This window comes from Cygnus olor, chromosome 6, assembly GCF_009769625.2.
Source record: "Cygnus olor isolate bCygOlo1 chromosome 6, bCygOlo1.pri.v2, whole genome shotgun sequence".
Taxonomy (NCBI): domain Eukaryota; kingdom Metazoa; phylum Chordata; class Aves; order Anseriformes; family Anatidae; genus Cygnus; species Cygnus olor.
Window position 1 is genome coordinate 4,233,645 of NC_049174.1, and position 10,266 is coordinate 4,243,910.

Sequence of the window (10,266 nt, forward strand, 5' to 3'; positions counted from 1 at the left end):
TTCTAAAGACTCAAGAGCCATTCCAAACTTAGACTGTTACTCACAGCTCTGTTGATATAGAAATCTCATAAAATCCCACAAGTCCTCTTGCTGTTGAGTGCACTGCAAACACTGTGCAAATCTTGATGAATTATGTGAAACATTTGTTATTTGCGTAAGTGAGCTAGGAGCCTTGACTTTTGCTGCTCTATGATTTGTGGCATTTTTGGTCACACATGTTTTTATAATACTTCCAGCTTGTGAGCAAGTTTGTACCTTGTTTTGATGGTGTCCATGAGCTTCACTGAAGTTGGTTGGAATTTTTGGCAGTGGTAGAAGGACGAAGAGTCTGGCTCCCAGCAGAGTTATGAGAAACAAAAATTTGGCCGCAGGAATAATTACCAACACAGTAATTTGCTAACATTACACTTAGCATTGCTGTATTTGCCTTCACCAGAAAGAGAAACTGAGGATACAGTTTCGTAACAGGTCAGTCTGGCTGCTCCCTCCACCTTCAGCCACACTCTCCTGCCTCCAGCCTCACGTCACTGCAGCTGCCCGTGGGACTGCGCGGTGAGACAAAGGAGGAAGCTGGGTGCTTACGTGATCCCGGCACTCCAAAAGCAGATTAGCTGAAGGTGCTGGGCAGCTGTTGCCTATGGTTTAGAAGGGTTCAAGGGCTCGTCCTTCAAATTCTAGAAGAAACACACGTACCTGGATCACAGTTTTGATGCTATTGGTTACTGTTAGTGGTGGTTTGTCACTCCTGTTCTGTGGAGTAATTCGTTTAATCGGAGCACCTCCCAGCCGTCTGCTGGCGGTGTATTTTATTTGCTGTTCTGTTACAAAGGTTGATGATTAAGTAACCCGGTAGTCAAAGTATAATTTCTGTAATGATGATCCCTTTCATGTTCAGTAATAAACACAGTTAATGTTTATTAATCAAAAAAGTTTCTGAGATTGTTACATCGGTTGGTTCATAGGAGTGACAATAATGGTCTTGAGGCGTAACAGCGAACATGGAGCGTTTTCAGCTTCTGGTCTTACCATGCATTGTGGATACATGCTCATATGGAATGTGCTTTTGAGAAGTCCTTTTAAAGATGAATGGCTTCCTACTACATCATTGCTCCTGAACTTACCCACGTTTTACCCACAGTAAGAGTAGCTGTGTTTAAAACTCAGCAAAGGAAAAGGTCTGCACCTTTCCTCTCCATGTGCAGGCCTGTGAGATCAAAAATCAACCTCACTTCAGGGCTACTCCATCTCGGTCTTTCACTGTGCGCCCACGTGTGAGAGGTGGTGGGGTGAATGCTCTCACGCCGTCTAAAATATGAGGTTGTCAGCTAAGTGGACAACGTGGTTCAGTGATACAGCTCTGCTCAGTCTGCCTGTGCTTGTGCACACCTCTGGTGCTCCGGCCTATTTTTAGCATGAAACTATTTTGGGGAGGTAAACTTGTAAGGTTCATTCAGTTCCCAGAGGGGGCAGGCAGGTGTACAAGGAGGGGAAGTACTTAGCTGGGGCCTGAGAATGAGCTGTTAGCTGCTCGAAGTCTCCCAAGAGTCTGGAAACTTTTGGCAAAGGGGCTGGAGGTAATTTTATCCCAACAGCAGCCTTGAGAAATAACAAAAGAGGAGAGCTTCACTAATGCTTTCCCCTTGCTCCAAGAGAGGAGTACTGGCTGGGAAAGGATTCCATCTGCTGCCAGATGGGCAGCAGCCAAGGTGGCCTTCATGTGTGTTTTCCCTCAGGTTTCTTCCTGCCCAGGGGATTATACTTCCTACCTGGAGGACTGCACTTCCTACCCAGCATGTTCTTTCGCAAGTTACAAAATAGGGGTTGTAGTCCACACAGGTCACAAGAACTAAACAGACAGGGCAGTCAGAAGGAATTTTACACTTCTACATAGCTAGCTGAGCTAGACAGGAGAAAACCATTTCTTTACTGTCTTGCAGATAGTGGTAACTACTGGCACTTAAATTTAATTTGCCATCGTGATGCTTGAAAGTCACTGGAACTGAACAGTACCAGGACAACTGTAGCTCTAGGGTTGGCCACAAGAGAGCAAGCTGAAACTGTGCTGGCTCTTCGGCAAACCCAGAGCTGGTCAAAGAAAGAATGGAGCCTGGGTTATACGACAGGTAGATAGGGGAGTGCGTGGTCAGGTGGTATCTGCATTACTTTTGTCTTTTTTGGAATCTTTTCCATTCTGATCCTGGGTTATTTTGTGTTCTGACATTGCAGCTTCAGGATCCACATGAGTAAATTCTGAGGCATAACAATGATCTCTACATTAACTTCTCTGTTAAACCTATATCTTAGTAACTTATTAACTCATGCCAGGGTAGTCCAAGAAAATTCAAATTGCTGAAATTAATCAATGTAGCTTCGCGATAATCCTTTTGCTAATTTGATTGAGACGTTGGGATTTGAAGGAAGTCAGGTTAGTTTACACAACTAGGAATCTGGATCTTTGTACCTGAATCTATGCAAAGTTGTGGTTTGTTTCCTTAGGTTAAGTATCTGGATTATCAGTTGCACAAGAAACCTTGCAAACCCTCTAATCATTCTGCTTTAAAAGTCCTTTTACTGCAAACAAAACAAGATCTCGGAGCATTTTGTGAGCTTGTAGTACAGCCAGGTTTTTTCAGCATCTGCTTTTGATACACTTTTAAAGCAATCAGTGACCTCCTTTGCACAAAACTTCTGTGTCGATCAGATGCAGGCAATTCTTAATTTTCCAATTAAAAGCAGAATTTCATCACTTTCACGTGGAATGTTTTCAGGCTATCGTGAAAATGGCTAAGAACTTCCACAGCATCGTCTATCAATAGTTTTTTTATATTCTGATTACATTGCTTAAAGCTGCTGAGTGCGTTGGACCAAGCAGCTTGTTTATAAAGATATTCCCAGCATAGTCTTTCATCTGATGATTTAAACATAAAAGGTCTAAAAATAGACTTTTCCAGGTCCACACTGTGTTCCCTGGTGTAAAATTGAGATATCCCTAATGAATACAAGGTCCTTTCTCCAGGTCTTATGTTGCTATAGCTGAGAATGTAGTCTGACCTTTAATTCTCATATCTTTCCTTCCTTAGTGCAGAACACCGTGCTGTGCACTGCTTAGAAGTTCATATGAGTTGTAGTTTTACTTAGTAAAGTAGAACAAAAAGATTTGCGTTGTCATATTTGTTATACAGACTTAATAAACTGACATGGCATTCCCTCACATATGTTAAATAACCAACACACCGGTTCACTTTAGTAAGTGTCTAGTTTGAGAATGGGATCAGATTTCTAGATACACCTTTTGAGCAATGAATGTTCAGGCATCTTAAAAAATCGAGTGCTCTGTCTTATAACAACAATCATTTTGTTTACAGTATGAAGCCTGGAAGCTGGAAGCCCTTCTTTTGATGCTGTTAGAGAGCATGGGCATGAGAAGCTCAGAACTGTCTGTGGACAGCAGATGGACCTACGCCTCATTCGTGTTACCTTGGAGTGGGGCATCTCGATGCAAAGTCAGATGACTGCTAGTATATCTATCTAATACTGAAAGGAAAAGAGAACTGCACCAACCACACACCGAGAGAAGAGGCAGCCTGACCGGGAGCCTGTTTTTTTGCAAGTTGAGCTAGGAAGCCTGAAGAAGATTAGAGAGATAGTTATGTGCTTGCTCCTATTTCCTGTTGGGAGTTCCTCCCTGTTGGTAAGTACTGTGTTTAAAATATTATGCACAACTGATATTTTCTTGAAGATAAAACACAGAGATTAGATTGCTTTGAAGTACGCCGGCCCAAGCAGTATGGGCTAAAGGTACAGAAGTGGCAGCCTGCTTGCGATATTCCAACATGAGTCTCCTAGAACCAGGGCCTTTGTCATTGCAGAATGTTACATCTCATAAGGCACATTCCCTCAGACAGAAAATAAACCTGCCTAATTGTGAATTTGGGCAGACCAGATCACATCTGAGTAGGCTGGAGAGAGGAGGAAATGCCTAATACCTTTGCAAAACTCTCTGAGGCAAGAGTGATGGTAAGGCTGGTCAAAGGCACGCAGCTGGATTAGGATTTACCTAGACTGATTTATTAAATGTGGTGCTCTTGAGTGCTCTTTGTTGCTCTGTCCTCTTTTTTACACACATGTGGACTTAGTGCTTTCTAGCGAGCAAATATGGCCACTTGAACACCAAGGACAGAAAATTCAGTTTTCCCAGGGTTAGAGAGGGGACTGATTTGAAAGGAAACTCTCAGGTTTTCAAATTCTAATGTGCCAGAGGACATTTTATCAGACAGTTTGTTGTGCTTCACTTATTTTTATACTTTGTCCTTTGTGCCTTATGTTATGCTGAGGGCTTCCCATTTACCCACTGACTTTATTACCCTCGAGCATTTTTTTTTCTACTTGAAGCTTTGGTACAAATCAGCCTGTACCGTCAGGACAACCTGGGACCCAAATAACTGAAGTCCTGTTGGAGCCTAGGATTCCACAGTTAGGTGAGTTCTGACAGAAGAGCTTACAGCCTAGATCTCATGAGACATTTATTTTGGAATGTCATGGGACAAAAGCATCTTCAATTTGTCATGTTGGCATAAAAACTGGAGAAAGGCAAAATTCACTAGTCACGAGTTGCTGCTCTGTCCTGTGCAGTACTGGGACTGCCATCTTATTTAAAGTCTGAACATCACTGAGATTTAACTGTTCTCCCCAGCTACCCTCCTGTGAAACACGGTCACTGACCGTATATTCTTTCCCACTTTTACCACAACTTTTGGAATAATTACAGCTGTTAGAATTGAGCAAGGACCTACAGCAGTATGAAAGGACTATAGCTACTGTGAGGTGTAAGAAGCTCATCTCTTAGATAGTATTACAGCACTCAGAAAGCTTCCTTCTTTTCCAAAGCAGAACCACTAGATGCTAAGAATCCAGTAGGGTAAATCTTAGTAGGCTTTGAATATTTGTATAGCTGTAGCTGATATGATTATTTGAAATGTAGTAATGTTGAATGAGTTTCTAATACACACAGTGGTGATTTTTGAATAGGGTAGTTCGTCACTTGGAGCCAAAACCACCACAAGGGAGGGAGATGCATTATTATGTAATTGCTGGCATGTATTTTAACTGGTGGATATTTAGCAAAACATTGACAATGACTTGGAGTCTTAACAGTGGTTTAGGTAATAGAAAACTTTAAAAAGGTTTTTTCTGTCAGTCAAATACATTGTCATATGTGATAGAGGTAGCCTAGATAAATCATATAATTTTACAACATTGAACATTAGAGTAACATACTGTTTTTATAAATACTCATTTATTTAATGAAAGATATTGGTGTTTAGCACTTCTGAATTCAAGACGGTAAGGGAGCTGTCTGGAGAAGAAACTAAAACATCATATTAGACACCTGTAAATTAAAATCTCAGCCACCACACATTGAGAGTTCAGTTAATGCTGTTAGAGCAAACTTTTAAAACTTTCTAAAAAGAGAAGAATATGAGAGTATCAGTGTAACTTGACAGAGATGCTAAAAATGACCCTTGTTAGCAGTGGAAGTTAGTAATAAGACTAGCAAATTTAGAATAAACAGCCTTTGTGAAATTCTGCTTACAATCTTTATAGGCTGTAGATGGCAGTAAGGTAAGTAAGGTAAGATTACTTAGGTGTAAAGGAAGAAAATTCAGAGCGACCTATGAGCAACATGTGACCACATTTGATTCTCTCTGGACTGGAACAAAGAAGTACAACAGTAAGTTGTAATTGAAGAACAGAAATTCCTAGAATTATGCCAATCCAAAAGAAGGTGTAAGTTCTTTCAGAGAAAGGGAAAACTGGCAAACATTTTTCACTCTCTTTGGATCTTCTGAGCCTTCTCAGGCTGTTTCCTCTGGGGTTCTCCCAGTAAACGTTACAAAATAATTATCAGGGAGATGACAAATTTCAGTTCTTGATGTGGAAGCTCAAAAGTGATACTTGAGGAACATGGTAGGTTTTTGAAGTGTGGACTGTGTATATTGATATGGCTTTTCCTTATAATGCACCAAAAATAGCCCATAATATTATCTCCATCATAAAGCTATTTCAGTATACTTGTACCTGAATTACAGTACTAAATTGGTACAAGGAAAATTCTGCTCCTACTGATACACAGCACTCTGTGGAAACAAGTAAGTTAGAACCTAAGATATGACACAAGTGTCTGCTTGCAGTCAGATCAAAGGTCCATCTCGGTCTGTAGGCTGCTTCTGGCTGTATTCGAAAGCTGAAGCCCAGAAAAGAATATGCAAAGAAGTATAAAAAAAAATTATCAAGTGCTGATTGTACTAAAAGGGTGATCTGTGTGGCAGAAGTTCTTTGGTTTTTGAAAGCATACTGTCTTCTTTAACGAGATGAGTTGGGTTTGTTCCTACTGCTTGCTGACAACGGAGGAGCCGGGTGCATGCCTTCTCGGAGTAGAGAACGAAAGTGCAGCGTATATAAAAACTTTCTGGGGAACTTGTCAGTTTTTCCAGGTAGACAGCTCAGCACTTAAGAGGAATTTTTAGGGAATAAATGTTTTTTGCTTCTTCTAATTTATTGGACTCGGAGAACTACAGTTTTCTAGCACAAGGGCGTGTTAAAAAGGAAAAGAAAGACACATTGTCTCTCAGTAATAATCTGCAAAAGAAGTTGTATTGCGAAAATCACTTTACGGATGCTAGGATGTATGTAACAATGTGTGTTTGTGGCATGCAGAAAGCACTAAGTAATTAACCCCCCAAATGGCTGCTAGAGACCATCCTACATAGGTTAAATGAGGGGGGAGCATTCTCACTGTTCATGTCAAAGCCAGGATTATAATTTAGTCCTTGGTTTATTGCCATGTGGAATGCACAAGACAGCACTACTGCTTCTTGAGGAAGTGTTCAGATTTCATGTTTTTGTCTGTAAATGCAGTCAAAATTCTCTTGCTGATGTTGTTCATAACTCAAAAGACAATTCAAAATTTAAAGCAATCCTTACGCAGATAGAAGAGTATGGTTAAGATGTTGGCATCTCAAAAGAAAAAGCTCTCTGGCTGAAGTTTACAGAGACACTGGACTCTAAGAATCCCTGCAGCATCTGTCCCACTGGAAAAAAACACAACACCACAAAACAAAACAAACAACCACAACAAACAAACAAACAAACAAACAAAACACAACAAAAAACAGGCCCAAGCCCCTACAAGGCTGTGCCTGACATGTTGGTGAGCAGAACTTAAGTGATATGTTTGCCACCACTGCTAAAGAAGTTATACTGTATTCAACACAATTAAAGGGCAGAGCAGACAGGTTTGGCAAATACCTTCTGAAAAGGCCTCTCTTTAAAATAAGCAAAAGAGACTAGCCAGGCCTCACAACTGTCAGATTTGCTCTGTTAGTTAAACTGCTACTGCAGAAATTATATTAAGACGTTAATGATTGAAATGATATTAACTAGAAGGATGCCATGATCCTCTTAAAAATCAGTGAGATGATGCCATTACCCTTTCTTCTCTTGTAGTTTACTTACTGTAGTTTTTACTGTAGTTTTTATCTGAAGTATTTAACTGACTTTTAAACCTCCATTAAATAAGTCCACTAAATACAGTCTTACATGGATTGTCTGCTACTGAAGTGCTTGCAGCAGGTCCTTAACAGGACACAGAACCATTCAAAGTATTTTTGGCTAAGAAAGCAAGGCTCTTATATTCAGTTACTGCCCATGTAACTTACACTTATTTGTTTACTGTATCTTTACACAGAGTGTTGCCAGGAGACTTTGCCATGCTTTTTTTTTGGCCACACACTTGAAAAGACTCTTGCACATTACATGCTTCCTCCTTTAGTGTTGTACTTTTATTTTTGTAATAAAAGAGTTAAGAGCTAACAACTTGGAGAGTGAAATACATCTTTGTGTGACAGCTGTTTGGCTACCAGGAGCTGTGACTTCTGCATGAGCTGACATGCTTAAGGTAGTTTTTCAGTCCTGCTAGGTATTTACTTAGGCTTTCAAGCCTCACAAATAAGCAGCAAGAGCCTCTGAAGTACATGCTCTTTCATCTTCATTGCTTTCATAAACAGACTTCTACCAGAGACGGGTTTCAGACATTAATCAATAATTGAAATCACAGATGTTTTCATGACTTTTGCAGAAGTATTGGAGGAGGTTGTACACATGGTTTCAAATTGAATTAAAACTAGAAAAACATCTGTCAGATTCATAAGAAACCCATTGGGTGAGTTTAATTTGGCAAAGGAATCTTTGCACTTTTGATATATTATTTCATTTGTTATTAAAAGCTCAAGATCATGTTGAAAAATGAGAAAATTGTGTTCATACATTGCATTGGGAAATAAACGTTCTTGTTCTGAGTAGTAATGGGAAAAAGAATTTGAGTTTGTGGTCACAATTGGTATTTTTAACCGTAATAAGAGTCACTATTATGCGATAAACTGACTTTTGTATAGGAAGTTAGATATATGATCCGCGTCTTCCTTGATTAAATGGCTACTAGTCCTCAACACCAAATCCTCTGCTGTAAATAATTTGTATCACACAACTGTTGATTACAAAGTTACACGAGCAAGAGTTAGCTGGTAAAGACCTATTTGGATGACTGCATTCTTTTGGTAGGGAATATACGGAACATGGGATTGAAAGCCTTGCTTTTGGAGGATTCCCATTAGCTTAAATGGATGAGTTTGTGTGTGTCTGTGTGTAGAGAGATATAAGTTTGTGTACATGAACGTACTTTATGAGATAATTATCCTAGATATTCCAGTAATTCTGTTAATAGCATTTTTGCTAAATAATTTTATAGTGCATATGTGTATATATATTTGGCATCACATAAGAAGCTTGTAGTTAAACTCTAAAAAAAAATCATGTCCAAGTTAACGTCATTCCTGTGAAAGAGTGATTCAGAGAAAGATAAAATATTAAAACTGTACATAGAAAAGTTTAAGAAATTGTTAGTGAAAATGAAGCAAGAATAATATAAAATGTTGACAAGGATTGAATTAACTTAGAGAAAATAGTTTGGGAGTTGAGAACTATGTAGTAAAATTATATGCTAAGAAGGAGACTCTTTAGAAACCAAAGTGGAGGTGACTATGCAATACAGGTACTGAATTTGTTTGTAAAACAGTTTTCTGACTTAAATAGTTCTAGATTCTTGTGAATTTTTTGTTAGGTCCAGGCAAAAATCACTAGGAATCAGTGGAAAAGTGGCCACAAGTTTGAGCAAGCTCTTCTGTAGAAACCCATACCAGTTTCAGAATTAAGTTTGAACTTGATCAGATTCTGTTGATATGTGATGTTTAAACAGTGTGTCTAATGTAAACTACTTGGAAAATATTGTATGGGTAGTGGAATCTACTGGAATAGTTGGTGCTCTGTGTAGGGGACAAGGTCAGACATAACCTGGAGGATAAACTCATTGTCAGGATGAATCCCTGCGTGACAAGAAGGGTTGAAGCGAATAGCTGTTCCCAGAATGAACAGTCTACACGTTACTTAGGGGAAGAGTCTGGCTTTTTTAGTGGACTTTCATTGTTTAAGATATTTAACAATTGATTAGAAGTGTAAGAAGGAAATTAGGTGGTACTAAACTTTAAAAAAAAAAAAGGAGAATGGGAAGTATTTTAAATGGTTTTATAGTTTAATAGATTCTGTTCTTACTTCTGTTTTGATCTGCCTTGAATAGTGATAAAAATTTTCTGTTAGGCTCAATTATGTCTAAGGATGCCAGATCCTGTTCTGAATAGGATTTTTAAATCATCATGGATAACTCAGCTAATATTTTTTCAAGTTTATGGAAGTCATTAAAACTCAAGTGAATTAAAACTTTAATAGGAATGAGGCAGGAAAGTGGGCAATTTCCATATCACACGTAATGAATCCGACCTAAATATGCATGTAAGAGCACTTCAGTTTACTGTTTTCTTTCAGGCACCACTCCATTCCAATCACCCACAGAATCTGTTATTTTTTATTTTGATAATACATTAAGTCTTATTCAAGCTGCTTTTAGATTTTCAAAACTGAAGGTAGAACACGTGGCTGCACCACGTACTGAGCTGAGGAGGAAAGCTGGACGTTTAGCTGTAGTTACTGGCTGCTTTGTTTTCCAGTCATTGCAAAGTTGTGACTGTGTTTCACATTCTCATGCTGAGGACAAAGCTGAGGACGTCGGTGGTAAAGATTTTCTGTACTAATACACAGATAGGGAAATGATTTGGAGGAGAAGGGGGAGGAGAAGTCTTGTAGTATTCAGCCCCG